The sequence below is a fragment of the Protopterus annectens genome, chromosome 10.part0, assembly GCF_019279795.1.
Source record: "Protopterus annectens isolate FY-2018-M chromosome 10.part0, PAN1.0, whole genome shotgun sequence".
Lineage (NCBI taxonomy): Eukaryota > Metazoa > Chordata > Ceratodontiformes > Protopteridae > Protopterus > Protopterus annectens.
In genome coordinates, this window is record NC_056744.1 from 936,360,394 (window position 1) to 936,378,995 (window position 18,602).

The 18,602-nt window shown below is 43.3% G+C and overlaps 1 protein-coding gene across 1 annotated transcript in view; it reads left to right on the forward strand.

Annotated features, from left to right (window-relative positions):
* The window catches only part of PLPPR4 (phospholipid phosphatase related 4), a 922,943-nt gene that overhangs the window by 34,522 nt on the left and 869,819 nt on the right, over positions 1-18,602 (forward strand). The gene's annotated exons all lie outside the window — the stretch shown is intronic.

An 18,602-nucleotide genomic window follows, 5' to 3' on the forward strand; every position in this document is an offset into this window, starting at 1 on the left:
GGTTAGAATTGCTGGAGCCATGTCAGACTCCAAACCAGTTACAAGTGGTGTCCCACAAGGCTCAGTCCTGGGACCTCTCTTATTCGGTATATATTTCTCGGAGGTACAGGCCATCACGGAAGGACTGTGGCTGACCAAGTTCCCAGGTGACTGCAAACTGGGCGCCATAATCGACTCTCCAGCCGACACAAGCATCCTCCAAAAGGGCCTCATAGAAACAGACAACTGGTGCCAGAGCCATGGCCTCAAGCTAAATGCCAAAAAGTGTATAGTCATCCCTTTGGCAAAACAAAGTGCCCACAAATTACCACATAGGTGGTAATCCATTAAGTACAGAAGAAGTAATTAGGGACCTGGGGACCCAAGTTGATAGCAATCTCTCATTTGACAACCACATGGCCAAAGTGGTTAGAAAAACATTTTATATAGCCCACCTAATCATGAAGGAATTCACATCTAGATCAGGGGAGGTCATCATGCCTCTTTACTCATCCCTCATCAGGCCCATAATTGAGTACAATGCCTTTGGGATGTACCTTACCAGACACCTGCAGCAACTGGAAAGACCCCAAAAGTACCTCACCAAGAGGATCAAAGGGCTCAAACAGATGCCATATGCTGCCGGTTAAAGAAACTCCAGCTCTACTCAGTGGCATACTGCCTGTTCAGAGCGATCTGTGCCTGGCGTATAAAGCCATGTCCAACCGAATTAATGGACATGCTGCACCTCAGAAAATCCAAATCCCATCGAAGCTACGGCCTCGAGACTTGAACCTCAGCACTGAAATAAATAGGACATGCTGGATGGACAGATTCATAACCCAGAGGCTCCCTTCACTCTGGAATAAAATCCCAGTCCAGGTTAGGCAGAGTCCCTCATTGACTCTCTTCAAGAGGAATCTTGATGAGTGGATGGGAGATCGTAGGTTTACCCCGGGTATCACTTCTGTGTCACTGTTAGACAGAGGCACAGTATACTCACCTCGAAAAAGGGCATAGCAAAATAAATTTAAAATGGGTGGCGAAAGCCAAACACATTCTGGCTAGGCTTATAAATGCCCTAGGGCAGATAGCCTAGTATGAACCTATGAACCTATGAACCTATGGTGTGTGCAATGTAAGCCACACAACACACTTCAGTATAACTACATAGCTAGGTAGGGGTGTAGTCCCAGTGTTGTCAAGTAATGGTGTGTGTGTATGTGGATGGGTCTACATCAAGTTGCAGGGTATACACGCCTCAGCGGGTCACCTGTCCATGTGAAACAGTCAATAACCGTTTTAGTATCCTGTGACGTGTGTTCAACTGTACCCCAGATATATCACAGTCACAGTGTCACCACAGTGCCATACTCTTTGTGCTGACACATGTACACCTACAACACAAATGGATAACATTATAGAGACTGCAATCAACCAGTGTTACTAACAGCTATAATGCATCATTGCTGGATGGCTACACTACCTGCCATTTATGCATTACACTTTACTCCTTACAATATGTTACACTGCAGTACTGCGGTAAACTGTAGTACAGTCACCATGTGCATCAGAACCATATTAGCCTGTCTCTGCATTGATAGTATGGTTGACAGTGATGTGGCACAGGTTTCATTATATGCACAGGGCATCCTTGTGCTGACACATGTACACCTACAACACAAATGGATAATGATATAGAGACCACAACCAACCAGAGTTACTAACAGCTATAAGGCATCATTGCTGGACAGCTACACTACCTGCCATTTATGCATTGCACTTTACTCCTTACATGTTAACTGCAGTACTGTGTTACACTGTAGTACAGTCACCGTGTGCATCAGAACTATGTTAGCCTGTCTCTGCATTGATGGTATGGATGACAGGGATGTGACACAGGTATCATCATATGCACAGGGTGTGATGTCGGTCTGCCAGAGGCCGAGGGTGGGCCATGCATTTGACATCATGTCTGTGGGTGAGGGTGTGCCGTGGTGAATTGGGTGTGGTGATGTGGTGTGTGTAGGTATGGGGTTGCCCTAGGTGTGTTTGCATAGTGTGTTGGTATGCATGCACACAGTTCTGCCATGTGGCTGCCCTACACAGGTGTTTATGGACAGTTGCAGACCATACCTGGCAGGATGTGTAGTTCACTGCCTCTGGCCACAGACATGTGGACTGTGCCTGCCAGGGGTTCCATGGACACTTCCAGGTACAGGCCTCGATGTGCCACTCTCACCTGATGATGACAAATGTCTGCTGGTACCAGGTCCCTCCTGGGACTGGCTAGGACCACATGCTCATGGCCTGCTGTGGTGTGGTGTGGACAGCACTTCCCCCCGCAGTGCCGAGGCTCATACTGCCACTACGGGAGCCCCATAGTGTCCTAGCACATCCACGTTGACTACCAGCTGTTGGTGTTGCTGGCCTATGTCCACAAAGCCGTCACTGCACTCCCACCACATGTTCAAGCACAGAGAGACCACAGTCTATGAGGGCCATAATCTCACCAGACCGTCTATCCATGAACTCAGTTAATCCACGGATTGCACCAGCCATTTCACAGGAGTTGTCATTTGCAGATGTGAGAGCAGCCTTCTGCAGCCTCAGGCCTTGTCTGTGGTAATGTTCTATATGTGCCTGCACCGCCATGACAGCCTGAAATATGCGCCTGCTGGTACCAGCTTTGTTGCCTCTGCCAGGGGCATGATGTCCAGTGGCCCTACCATGAGCACCCTGGGACATTTGCCCATGTGGTGTCCTGCCAGACACAGTAGGCATGGTTACCACACTTTCCTGTGCACTGCCACTGAACGCCAGCTGTCACTCCGCTATGGCCACTGATGATGGGGTGTGTATAGGCACTAAAACTGTGGGCGGGGTTGGGGTGGCTAAAAGGGGGATGTCAAATGTTGGCGCAGTGTCGGCCCCTGACAACCCCACCTGTGCCACTGCATTACTATCATCATCTTCGGTGTCTGTATGGACACCAACATCAGATTGCATGCAGGAGGGACCCTGACCCACCACGCCACCTGTGGAGGAAAACAATAAATGCACTATAAAACCTGTAGAGCATTGCCTAACAGTACACACACGCACACACACACACACACACACACACACACACACACACACACACACACACACACACACACACACACACACACACCTCCGTAATACCTACCTGTCCATGGCTTTACAGACAGTCCCATGTATATGTCCATGTGGTACCCCATCCTGCATCACACTTGTTAACATACACACATTGATACCACTCATTAACATATCAGTCCTCTAAATGCCTATACAAGTGGTCACAACACAAGGTCTGTTACTACTTTACCTGCCTGATCTGTGATTAGTGGTTTTACATGGCCTCACTGCTGTCATTCGGTATGCACCCTCTGTATGTCCGGACATAATGAGCATGGCCCCTATATATGTGGGCTATATTCTATCCATAATATCATGCACTGGAGTGTCATGTGTATGTAATGCTCAGTACATGCCAGATATGCTGCTCCTTTAGCCTATCATGTGACAACTGTAATATCTGGATACACTCCCTGGTGTTGACTAGTACTTCCCCAATGCATCTGTAGTGCTGCATATGTGGGTTGTAGGTGACCTCTCTGCTGAATGCAATATTAAGGGTGTACCTGTTGTCTACCTTCCCTCTGGATGCCTGTTCCATGCTACAGACCATATTATACTATCTGCTGTCCTGTGATTACACACATGACAGGTATTTATGGTGTATAACGTGGCAGTCCATGTACATGTACTGCAAGATCCCAGAGGAAGGTACAGCTGTATGAACACCCCACAATCACACATGTGCATGCATGGCCAGCCATACAAACACACACATGCACACAAGCATCCTACATGCATCAACCTCCATCCACATCACCAGAGTCACCCTACAGGCAAACTGACTACCCACCAGGATGCACACACACATACAAGTGAGGTTGTACAATGAAAGTACACACAGTCCTCCTATTACCCCCCTGTCAACATGCATAACATATGGTACCCAACAGCATGCAGTGCAGCTATAGTCAATCCATGCTGGCAACAGTATACATGTGTGTGATGCATGTGCTGTGTCACTAAGTGAAGCCCCTTACTCTGGCTACCACTGTGCCCATGAACACAGTATTTCTGTGCACCTGTTCTGCACCCTGGCATGTACTATGCACCACACCTCACAGGTATATGGCCCATTGCTGAATGTGTACTACTGTGTCAGTTATGTCAGCTTTAATGCTCACAGCCCCTATGTTTTCCAGCAACACATACCTGGCATGATATGTGGACAGATGTCATTTGTGAATGCCTGATGTCTGATGCACAGCTCTCAACATCAGCGGACCATGTATGACCAATCCAATACTCTTACACTGACAACCATCAGAGCATACCATGGCTATGGGGTGTGTACACACCTTTATTGATTTGAAGCACCCATCCAAGTTCTGCCATGGGACCACATCACCACATATCTTAGCAGTACTTGAGCCCGATATGTGACATATGTCCTGTACTTTCACATGCAGTGTCTACAGATTGTGTTAGGTGTGCAGCTGCTGACCACAATGCATACACACCGTGTGGGCATATGTGTGCACACCCTTATCATAACAGTTTATCTCACCTCTTGTTTTGTGTACTACAGCAGTCACTACTCCTAGCAGGGGTATACCAGCATGGGCCATTTGCATTTGCCAGTGTATGTTCATTCTGCCCTACACATGTCCCCCTATTCTGCATGATTGCAAGGTCTACTCATGTGCACATCCCATGGTGTTCACACACTGCTGTCACTGTTGCTGTGGGGGTAGGGTTTTGGCTGCCACAGGTCCTGAACCTGACTATGTGCAGATAGAGCCATTCCTAGCATCCTTAGGATCCCTGATGCAGTGCACTACACCCCCCCTCCTTCAGCCTTTATGCAGATGCATGACAAGTATGCCCTACACATGTGTGTCACTTTGCAGTGTCCCATACACTGAACACCACATGTTACATCCTAGACCCAGCTGATAATGTGAACTACTGTAATGCCTTATGCCATAGTGTATCTCTGCAGCAGTTGCCATTGTCCTACAGGTATATACACTGGTGTTGCACTATATATGGATGTTGTTCCGAACATGTCCCTACTATAGGCAATGTCTCCCACCATTATGTTACTCCCTGTGGACACATTCCGCAATGACAGGATGTTAGTTATCATGCAGGTGTCTGATATACCCTTCCAATACACCATCATGGTCACCCCTGTGACAAAGTGCATTTCACAGCATCAATATGTGCACATGTACAGCATGCATTCAGGGTAGGTATGTTAGATGTGTGCATGGAATATACCATCGCCATTACATGCCCGGTGTGTTGGCAAGCATCTACATAAACCATACTCACCAGCTATAGGCTGCTGCCTTGGTGGTATCCCAGAGGAACCTACTTAAGAGGGTGAGAGATGCAATGTCAGTGGCCACACCTGTGGCAGTGCTACAGGGTGGGTGCAGTATTACAATACATCAATTGTACATTTCCACAATAGTACCACATCTGGACATCTGTTTATCACTACAATGCAGCAACATAATATATCTATGACATGTCAGCTATGCATGATCTACCTGTACCGATGCAGAATATATACGCAACAATGGTTTTCTGATGCACCCTGTGTCCTTACCTGCATGCTCCTCGCCAGTGTGTGGGTGCCACCCACCTCCACAAAGGTGTCCAGCGGTTGGTGGCTGGCCGGATGGGCAGGTGCCATGAGGCTGGCCAGGAGCTTCTCCACACATGTCAGGAGGATGGATGGCATGGCCCCCGCCATGGCAAAGTGATTCCCCCCAGAGTGCAGCAGCATGCTGACGGACCTTGTGAAGCAGGTCAGTACAAGGATACCGGACCTGCTCATAACTGCGGTTGCACAGTCCAACATCATTGACCCTGTGGACTAGGTCATTCCACAGGGCGGTCTGCTCCTGCTGTTTATGGGCAGCCATGCCAAACAGCACTGGGTAGTGCTGGATCAGGTGTGTGATAAGCACATCATTCTCAGCTGTTGAATAGGTAGGCAAGCATGCATGTGACATCTTGGCTGAAAGACATAAAGATTGAAACAGGTCTGAGCAACTCATACAGCAAGGTTACCACAGTTCATAATACATATCTCTGTCACCCCTCACCATATCAGCTTCAACAAACTGTACACACAACTCATTAGGTATGGCTACAGCTTATCTACCAGTGGGACAGATTTTGTATTGTACTACACTTTCTGCTATGTGATTGTAGCCGTGTTCTCTGTGTGGACACTATCATCGCTAGCCTGTTACAGACTATTCACCTGCATGCCATTGTCAGGGCCACTGTGGTTCCATATATGCCTGTATTATGGCTGCTTTGTGATTGCTGCACATCTGACATTCTGTGTTATTGAGGATATCTATGCATGCTGTTGGACCTGTTCAAGGATTGTGTAGACCATTACTACCAACATATGTTCTATAACAGTGACACAATAACATGTATATGTACTATTGGCCAGCAGAACCACCTCTCCAAACCCATCTGCCCATGTTACCTGGCCACATCACATGTGTGTTCCAATGTGGGGCCTCCTCATGTACTGGTCCAGTAATACCATCAGGTGGAACCAACACCGGGGATGTTGTACCCCCCTGGGGGCACACACAGACATGTTCCTGTCCCCTGAGATCAGGTCCAGGGCCTGTTCCATAATTGGCTCCACAGACACATGTGGGATGTGCTACATCATTCTGAGGCACCCAGTACACATTCACATGGCCGACATGCTCCTCCTGCTCAGCCTCCAGCCCAGGCACCTTCAGGACATGGACTGCTGTTGTGAGTTGCAGTGGGTGGGAGGCTTGTTCCCATTGTGCCCATATTGGGGCACATCACAGACCACATACACCATCCAGGGTGTTTGCCCACCACATGTGTCACATGCCACCCCTGTAGACTGTCCTCTATATCTACCAACCCTGACCACCTCCACAATTATATCTGCCATACTCCCCCATATTCCCATTGCATATTTTACAGGCGAGAGCAATGTGGTCCCTACAAGGGATTAACAAGTGACATACCCGTCCATGTTGCACACACTTCCAGCTGTAGATATATGTGTGTAATGCTATGTGTGCTGTTGCCTCACACATAGCATGCATCACTGTGGTAGTAATATAGGGGACATGTATTTACATACATATATGTTTGTGTGTGTGTGTGTGTGTGTGTGTGTGTGTGTGTGTGTTTGTATATATGTAGACATGTGCATATAGGTATATATCTATATATGTGTAGATATATGTGATGTATATATGTGGGCATATATATGTCTACACATGGGTATCTGTATATTTGTGGGCATACATGCTGATGTATATATATATACATATATATATATATATATATATATATATATATATATATATATATATATATATATATATATGGGTCTACCTGATAACACCGACACACCAAAACACTGGCAACGAAATAACCAACACAAAAAAAATGAAAAAAAAAAAGAAAGTTCAAAAACACGAAATTTCACATGCCCGACAAACCAAAATCCCGACAATCAACAAAACAAATACCTTTCCCCAAAATACACACACACACAACACAAGCACACCAAAAACCTTACAAACCTACACTAAACCTTGCATACACAACTATCTATGCACTAAGCTTAAATCAAACCCTAACCCTAAGGTTCGTCACTATCACACACTAACCTTACCTGCACCCTAACCCTAACTCACTTAATCTGCCCCTAACCCTTAACTCTGTCACTATCGCACACTTACCTTACCCGCACCCTAACCCTAACTCACTTAATCTGCCCTTAACCCTCAAGTCCATCACTATTTCAGACTTACCTTACCCGCACCCTAACCCTAACTCACTTAACCCACCCCTAAACCTAAAGTCTGTCACTATCACACACTTACCTGACCTGCACCCTACCCTAACATCCGTCGCTATCACACACTTACCTTACGCACACCCTGACCCTAACATCCATCCCTATCGCACACTTACCTTAACATGTCAGTGTTCTCAGCATCGGGATTCTCAACTGTCGGTCTTCTCCGTTGTCGATCTTCCGGTGTAGGTGTTCTTGTTGTCAGTGTTGTAGAATTTCGGCGTTTTCAGGTAGACCTATATATATATATATATATATATATATATATATATATATATATATATATATTATATATGTGTATATATGTACACATATGCATACCTATATGTGGGGTACATTCAGACATCAGGTCCCCAATCACACAACACCTTACTGCACAGCTGCACTCTTCTGCCTTGCTACAACACAGACAGAAGCCATATATGGACACAGCCTGACATTAGGGGGTATATGTAGGACCAGATTGCAGGTAACCCTATTACACACCTATGGCATTCCTGCAAGCTACATTACAGATTAACCTGAGTATCCTGCAAGGGGTGGGCTGTGGGTCCCACGTGTCCATCATAATGGCATTACTTCCACCACCAGCTATTGGCCACGTAATATACATACTTCCCATTACACAACACACACTATGATGGCTTACATCTTGTCAGTCAGTGCTGATCTGTACAGTTGATGGCTATGGCCTACTACCCACAGGGACAGACACTATTATCCATAGCAGTTGTTCAGTTGAACATGATTACAACAACATCTGACAGCATATATAAATCATTCCACATCATCTATCCCATTATTATGGACCAGGTGCTACATTCAATTACATGCATATATACTTCACATACCTGTTGTGGGAATGATGTCAGTTCTGGATGGTTTGCTGGATGTAAAAATGGTTTGTTCTTCCTTTGGCTTTTACTTTGCCTTTGCCTTAGGCTTTTTTTTTCTTTCTTTCTCTCTTTCTCTCTCTCTCTCTCTCTCTCTGTCAGTCTCTCTCCAGTAAATGGATTGAGCTGTTTTGAATAGATTGCAGTATGGCTTTAGTAGGTGATGCACATGATCAGGTGATGGCCTGTTCACCAGTCAGTGTCCTCCACTTGCTAACCGCATGCAGCTTGCTGTGTAGTACTTCCAATTACCACTGTCATGACAACCACCTACTATAACTCCCTACATCATGTGGGCATGGTCCATTTACCTTTCCTGTGTGATGGACATCCTTCCTGTTGTGGGCATCAGTGTTACAGACAGCAGGTAGCAATACCTCTTACAGGAGGACCTGCACACTGAGGCCACCTACATATTTGTAGGAGGTTCCAGAACTACAGACAGAGTGTGAATAAAGTTGTGGTAAGCTTTGTATAGTGCTAGTATTACAGGGTTTGTGTGTACATACTAGTTTACCTTGGAATACAGTCTATCTGCATAGCTCTCAACTGTGGGCCTATCCTCTTGATGGCCAGAGGTGTGCCTATTATGTTTTGTCTGGCCATCACACAGGTCCTGTGTCAGATATTTCACTGGCAGTGTGTGTGTTGAGTGCTATCAGTACATGGCTACATCCATTTATGTTTCTAACCTCAAATCCCTGACTAAGGGTATGTTGTAGACTATCCTATAACACCAGCAACTTGCTTATTGTATGACAACAGTTTTCCACATATGGGTCTGTGTTACAGCCTCTGTCCTCCACCTACATACCAACCTTTGCACATATGACATGCCGTCAGTGGTTGTACTGTAGTGGGCTGTGAGTATGTCATGCTGCCATTCCTGCCATCAGTCCACTGCTGTTGTATCCCCCACACATACGGTTGGGCTGGGGCCATATATATGTGTGGGCTTCACCTACACAATACATGTGTGCCCTTATGCACTGCAGAGGCGAGTGTATGTAACAGTGGTATATGGCCCTGTATTATTGAGTCTAGGGGGGAGGATGCACCATAACTAACCTAGGCTGTTACAACATGTGGGGTTATCAGGGGTGAGCTGCCTTAAGGTATCTGGATGTACATTACCATACAATTCACCTATTTTTCAAATAATTAAATAAATTGGGTTAATGCAGGCCTATTACTTCCTGCCATACAGACTGTTCTGTTTGTCAGTGTGCTTGTGATGGTGCCAGTTATGCCTTGTTATGTAACAGTTACATCCCATTGTGTCAACTGAGGTCTTTACCACTTAGGGATTGTGTACAGAGTGTAGATATAGGCTGCTGAACTATACATCTGCATTACTTACTGTTGATTGTTTGGTATCCTGTGGCCCAGTCTGTCTTTACTATTGTACTATTTGAAGGCCTTGGCCTGGACAGCAACATTTGTAAACCTTTCCAGACTACTGTATTAGTATACCTGTTTCACAGTTGCATTACTCTGTTTATATGGATGTCAGTGTCTAAACAGCTATATGACATGGCATATACAACTGTAATAGTACACAAATATATTTTTCTTGACCTTGTTCAAGGCTGCTGTGCGCTCCTGGCTCTGGGGTATATAAGCTGTGAAGCTGTCCAACCTGTTTGTACAGTATTAACTTTGAGGATTTGCCCAGTCTGCTGAATAATGAATGGATACCAACTAATACTGTCGTCTCCTCCCTACACTAAGGAACTGAACATACTCTCTCCTTGAGCATCAGCCCCTCAAGGGAATAAACCTAATAAAAGAAAGTATGTGCTTTAAAACCACTGTCTGTAGACATTTCAGTGGGTAATACTGTAGGTCTTTATTTTTACTTCCACTAGCCAGGACAGCCAGCAGCCAGCACCTACTTGCTCCTAGAACCAGCCTACCTTCCTCTCTTGTATCCGCTGTTTATATCTGGCATCCTCCCTCACTGAACCCTAGACCTGCTGCCTCACAGTTGCACTTCCCTTAGACCCTACTACTGCTATATTGCCTTTGTCCACTAGAGGGCGACATTCTCCTAGACCTATCCTACTGTCCCTGAACACTACTTTCAGGCATCCAGTTTTCTACATCTTGCTTTAGGTTGTAGTCCCACTATACTTTTTGTTACTGTCCACACTACTTAATCACTCTGCTTACTCTCCCTACTGTTTGGACTTTTATCTCCTACCTTCCCTCACCTAATAACTTAACTTAGCAAGCTGCTCTACTGATTGTTCCTTCTTCTAGGGGCCACTCCTACTGTAGCTCTACCTGCTCCATTCACCCTGCAGGCTCACTCTGCTCCCCTACCCTGCCCCCAAATTCCACCAACCCCCAGTGCTTCTAGATTTATACATGCCTTACCACACCCCCACTGCATTACCACCAATCACAAGCTCAGTCCTCCTTAAAGTGCTATTACCACTTCCCATTAGTCTTCATCTTAATAATCTTTATCTATCCCAGTAATTTATCATTAATAATCCTCTTCTATTATCTCTATTAGTAAACCATCTATACATTCCCCTGTATACCAGCATCAACTGAATTTCTTCTACCATGCCTCCTTTAACTGTTCCAACTCACCTCAAACCCTTAGTCTTATTCTCTCTCCTAACTATTCTATCTATACCTTACTTACTTACCTTCTACGAACACCATCGCCATCTAGGGTTTCACTACCCCAATAGGCAAACCTCTACACCAACAATTATCCTTTCTTACAGTCATAATAACACATCCTGTCCACCAAAGTATTTATCAGCCAAATTTCACAGACTTACACACATTACTTACTATAGCCCAAGAGCCAGGAAATCTCATAACCTAATTAATAAATTTCTACAACTCATCCTGAGAGTACAGGTCCACTCCCTCATAGATGGCGACATACACCCAAACCCTGGTCCAAATTCTAGCACAATCAAAAGTCCTATCACATCAACTCCTACTAGCATATACTTGCTTACCAGGCCTCCCAACTCTCTCCTGATAGCTCATCTTAATGTTCGTAGCATAAATAATAAGGTTGCTCACCTACATGCCCTTATAGATGTTCATTCATTTGATATCCACTGTCTCACTGAAACATGACTTAAGCCATCAATACAAGACAGTGTAGTCATTCCCCCTGGCTACACTATCCTGAGACTTGACTGTAATGCCAAGAAGGGTGGAGGAGTAGCTATTCTTTATAAAAATGGTCTACAAGTCACCTCAATTGACTCTAATCTTCCATTATCTAGTAATGCAGAAATTCTTATTTCCAGGATACAGCTCAATAAATGTAAATCCATATATATCATCTGCATCTACCTCCCCCCAGGGAATAATATTATCACATTAGAGGCTATCCTCAGTTGGCTCTCAACAAACTACCCACAAGAAACCATAATACTTGGTGACTTTAATATAAACTGGAAATCTTGTTCATCTGAGCAGCCTTCTACTCATATTAACCTATATGGCTTTACCCAAACCATTACATCCCCTACTAGAAACAATAAACTTAATAACAAAGAAAGCACCCTTTATTGGATTCTTACTAATACTCACCAACAAACTTATATAACAGGCACCCTCCCTAAAGATATAAGTGACCACTCATCCACCTTTCTAATTAGATACAAGACTGAGATTCCAAACCCTACCATTTACAGGACAATAAGGACTAACAGAAACTTTCACCCTAACAGCTTCCAAACAGAACTTAGAGCCTGTGGCTGGTCTCCACTGATACACCTCCCACTAGATGATGCAGTCAACTACTTCAGTTCAAAATTCTTAGTTATTCTAGATTGCCATGCCCCAACAAGCAAAATTAGAACTAGGACTAAACCATCCCCATGGCTGTCTAAAACTACCAGACAAAAAATCCACCAAAGAAATAAACTCTGGACCAGCTGGCATTCAACAAAAAGCCCCAAAGATCACTTACATTTCAGACAGCTAAGAAATGCAACAAAAAAGCCATACTGTCTGATAAAAGAAACTTTTACTGTCAGCTTCAACAAACCCACCAAAATAATCCACTGAAATTCTGGTCCAGCATCAATAAACTCCTCCACCCAGGGCACTCAAGCACACCTGCTCCCTCAGGCCCAGACCACAGTAATCCCATTCAAACAGCCAAGTCCTTTAACACTTTTTTCACAGAAACCGTTCAATCCCTTGCCAAACAGTTAACCCCTGGTGTCATACACTCTTACTCTGCCAACTCCAACAGCCCCCCCATTTCATTTTCAACCTGTTCCCACATCCCTTGTTTGTAACCTTATCCAGAAACTTAAACCCACCACACTCTCTGCTGACCTACTACCTGCAAAATATCTGCAAAAACAAGCAAAAGCCATAGCCTACCCCATATCCATCCTCATTAATAGAACTATTTCTGAAGGAACCATCCCATCAGTCTGGAAAGTTTCTCACATTATTCTCCTGCATAAAGGTGGTAATTCTAAAGAGCTATCCAACTACAGGCATATAGCCATATTATCTCCATTGGCAAAAATAATGGAGAAATGCATTCATAAGCAACTTTTAAGCTATCTACTAGACAAAAACCTACTAGCCACCTGCCAACATGGATTCAGACCATTTCATAGCACTACCTCTGCTTTTTATCCTTCACCGACTGCATTAATAGAAATAGAAATAATGACACTCTATCCTCAGCCCTCTTTATTGATCTGTCAAAAGCCTTTGACATGGTTAACCACCACCTCCTTATTAACATACTTAAAAACCTGTCAATGGATGTGCTTGCTATACAATGGTTCCAGTCCTATCTAAATAATAGGCAACAGGCTGTACTTTGGGAAAATACCTTGTCCTCCCACCTCCCAGTTACCCTTGGTGTCCCTCAAGGCTCCATACTGGGTCCTCTCCCCTTCTCTATCTTTATAAATTACCTTCATTTTGTAATCCCCCAAGCTACCTGCATCCAATATGTGGATGATTCCACACTTATATGTTCATCCAGTTCCCCATTAGAACTCCAGTCCCTAACCCAAAATATCTTTAACATAGTTGAAAGCTGGTTTCTGGACCGGTATCTCCTCTTGAACCAAAAAACCCCCCAAAAATGCTACTATTCACCCCTACGTGTAGGGCCTCCCCACTTAACTTTACTGTAACATCTAGCAATGGAACTATCATATCTCCTGATCCTACTACAAAACTACTTGGTGTACTAATTGATAATAACCTCAGTTTTGAGTTTCATATAAATAACACTATAAAAACAGTGAATAAAAATTAGGTTCCCTCTACAGGATCAAACCCTTCCTGACTCCACTAGCCAGGACCACTATAGCCCATACCCACCTCATCCCTACCTTACTTTATGCCTTCCCTAGCTACACTAAACTAAGTCAAAAGAACATGAGCAAGCTAATTACCTGCTACAACAATATTGCTAGGTTTGCAACCGGGTCTACCTTTAGAACCCATCACTGTATCAATCTAAATCAACTAGACTGGTTAGAATTATCAACTCTAATACTGTTGAACCAACTAATAGTAGCCCATAAGATTCCTTATCAACCAAGAAACACACCAATACTTTCTACCCTTGTCACCCTCTATAACAATCTGAAAACCCTACGCTCAGCTAACAAACTACTAGTACAAACTACTAAAACTAACAATTCAGCTGGTGACGCATTATTCTCTAATACAGCTGGCAAAACCTGGAACAACCTCCCTAATCACATAACTTCCCTAGCATCAACCAATTTATTTAAAAACAAACTAAAACCCTATCTAAAATCACACTGGTTATGCCCCTGTGTTAACCCAGACTATCTAATCTTTCCCTAGATATTAGCCCTCTTACAAATATAATCTTGTTTCTTCTCTTTTGACAATAAGGTGTATGTGACTGTACAGTTAAGTAATATCCTTGTACATACTTTGAATGTTTAACAACAGCTGTTACAACCTAAGATTTCTTGTGAAACTTTACAGTAGAATATTTGCCTTGTACAAATTTGGTGTAAATATCCATAGCTGGTTCACACCATCAGTTGTTTTTTTTTTATTTTGGTGGTGTTTTTTTTGTTGTCATGTTTTTGTTTGACTATAAAATTAATTAGTTACCTCTGTCGTATTTCTTGACATGAATTCTACATCTGCTCAGACCATGAACTAGTCCGTTACTTTAAAGTCTGAGGTTAATACATGATTAGAAATGACACAAGACACCAAGGCTCAAACTTAACAATTTATTAAACAAAAACTTACTAAATAAACAGCAAAACTAATACTAAATAAACAGAAAAACTAATAGATCATGTACTTACAAACATATGCATAAACAAAATCATCTTTGCCACTGATAGGGAGACTTCAATCCTATCCAGTGCAGCTATTTGTTCAGTCAAGGCAAGGCTGACAGACCAGGATATTTTCTTCTTGTTATTATGCCCAACACAATGATACATTCTGTTTCCAATTTTTTTGTGCAATGTATTAACGCCTTTTTAAATTTTCTTGTGTATGTGGAGCTTATCTCCCTGGGCCTTCACTGAAAATGGGCATATATCCAGTTAGACTAGCCCGGTCAACAAATGTAAAATAAAATAAATAAATAAAATAAATAATAAAGATTTCCCATTTATGCAAACCTGTGTGTGGTGTTATATCCTTTGACCTCTCTGTGGGTATATGTTGCAGGCAATGATTGTGATTTGTATGGGTGGCTCATACAGTGTCCAGTTGTTAAGGTGTTAACTGTAGGCATAGTGGTTGTTCCATACTGTGTGCACCTTCTACATATGTATCTAACTATACATACCTCTGCGTGTGTATATGTAGTTACATATATATCTACATATATGTGTGTATGTATATATATATATATATATATATATATATATATATATATATATATATATATATATCTGCGTATATGTGTCTGTGTATCTGTATCCTAGGGATGTTGATAGCTTCCACATTGTACATTCCCTATGGGAGCCAGACTGTACTGCTTGATATGTTACTGATACCAGCCTGACATCATACAGGTGGGATGGAGTACTGTTAGCATCTTGGGCCCATGTCGTGTCAGGTCCTGGTTATGGGATCTGCAACACTTGGTAGTGTATTGCAGGGTGGAGTGTTTGGCTGTGGGGGGGTTATATCTATTCGTACAAGACATATGTTATTTGGGGCCTCTCAACCACATTAACGGTGCATGTGGACATATATTTTTTTGTTATGTTCCCATTGTTATCTACAGATGTATGTCTGTATATACCTATATATATATATATATATATATATATATATATATATATATATATATATATATAACTTGCTGTATATATTTAGACATATAGATGTAGACATATATATATCTATAGATGTATGCATTTGTATGTATTTATGTTTATATATATATGTATATATATATATATATATATATATATATATATATATATATATATATATATATCTACATATACAGATATGTTGTATCTGTTTAGATATTAATATATATACACACACATACATCGACATGTTGGAATACATTCCCTGTACTGTTGAATGATTGGGCTGGATGATATGTTTGTATAAACATCAGGGTTATGTATATCTGACATGACTTAGTGGTAAATGACTTTGGCTGAGTTTGAGCCTTGCAGAGGCTGTTTATTTTGTTGCTGGGCAGAACAAGAGCAGTTGGATACAGAGTGATTAAGGCACTTTTGAGCAGTTGTAAGAGGGTTTGCACGGGTTTGCGCAGAGGTATGCACTGCTAACTTCCAGTTACAGTTTCTTATACTCCGCTTCTAAATTGCTTAACCAGTGTAGGCACTGCTTACCCCCATGCAAGCAGGCTTAAACCAGCTTACTTCTGCTTAAAAGTGCTTACTCCCGCTTACCCCTGTGCTAATTTCTTTAAAATAAAAGAAAAAAGGGTTGATAGGAAAGTGGTGAAAAAGGGGCACAAAGAGGGAAAGATAGTAGGGAAAATAGCTAGGGATGTGCAGGAAGGGTGTGGGGAAGGTCCATAGCTGCCCATTTCTTCTACAGCAACAGCTGTGCATATACACTGAATTTGGAGGTAGATTTGGACACTCAAACCCCTGGGAGGGGGTGAGGACAACAATAATAGGTTGTGATGCCAATTAGACCAGATTACTTGTGTCCAGTGGACACGTGTGTGAAATGGACAGCTATGTATGGGGTGAGTTTTTTTTTTGGGAACAGATTGCCCCTTTTTTTTTCAGGTGAGAGTGGGATGTTGGGGAGGGATAGTAGGTATATTTGGGGAGGTAGGCTGGGTAGGTTAACAGAGAAGACACACAAGACACATACAGGGGCAGTATGTCACATGTGGGGGGGTAAACACTTTGATGGGGAGGGGTGTTGGGAAATTGGATGCCTATGAGCCTCCTAGTGGACACAGTGTGACTGAGGTCCCTATCCATGGGCAGTCATCACTGCACCTTCACAGCCCTGAAGGTGGCTGTGCTGGGAGCTGAGTCACAGAGCCAGGCTGACCCTCTAATCATGATATGCGGTCCTCAAGCTGGTGTAGCAGATCACTAAATTGCTGGTTGAGCTCACTACGCATCACGACCTGGACCTGGCGATGGGTGACAGGTTTCTGTCCACACCCACTCCGGGAGGGGCGAGCCCCATCCCCTGATGCAGTTCCACCCAAAGGTGGTGCAGGATCAATGGACTGTGAGGTCCCAAGTTGGGCCCCAGACATGCTGGTGCCTGGTGCCACGGCCAGGTGAGGTGGGACAGGTGGGTCCACTGGGACCAGCCTTCTCAAATGTGCTATAGTGTTTAGATTTTATCATCATATGTGGGTTAGTAATAGTCAACACATTCCAGGGTTAGGTATAACAGCATGCATAGATATTCTCATTAACCAGACACCAGATACGGAACAGTTGCATAGCAAACAGAACACATGCATATATGGGACCACAGTGGTAATAAGAACAGCATGCAGGTACATTGATGGTACCATGTCACTAATGTTGGAATAATTCAATATAGCACATGCATGGGAACAATTAAAATGTTTATCAAACAATTGGACATTATCAGAACACTGGAGTCATTACATACCAGTTGGGGTGGGTATGTTTATTGTTGGAGATATGGTGGGGGGAGAGAAAGATGTCACTTAACAACTAGTATAATCCTGTAGTCCGCATTACTTTCCTAGTCAGTGCTGTTATCTGTACCTTACAAGTCTTACTACACTACTCTATAGCCTTAGTTTGGACAGTGATATGGCTGTCGTCATCGTTATACCTGAACTGATTTTACCTGCAGTATACACCTCTTACCTGGTATACCTGTGGAGGGAATGTTTTTTAACACTGTTTCTACACATACTCCCAGATTCCGGGTTGAAGTTGTGCATATAGCTATGCAACTCTTTCTGCACAGACTCTGGCCATGTGTTGATCACATGCAGGTCTACCGGGACATATCTAGACTATTGCCCTCTTCATCCTTTAGTGACTTGACACACACATGTACATGCTTTCCTACACAGTTATATTATGTAGCACAATGTGGGTGACAGTAATCAGTGATACTTTATTATTCAGTGAAACTGCAGCACTCAGAATCCCCTACAATACCAGAGTAAACAGTACCAGTACAGGGTATAATGGTTTTTATTTCTCAGCACAGTCTTCATATCCAACGTACCTGTGGGAGCAATGTTTGTTAGCACTACCTGAATGTTGCCA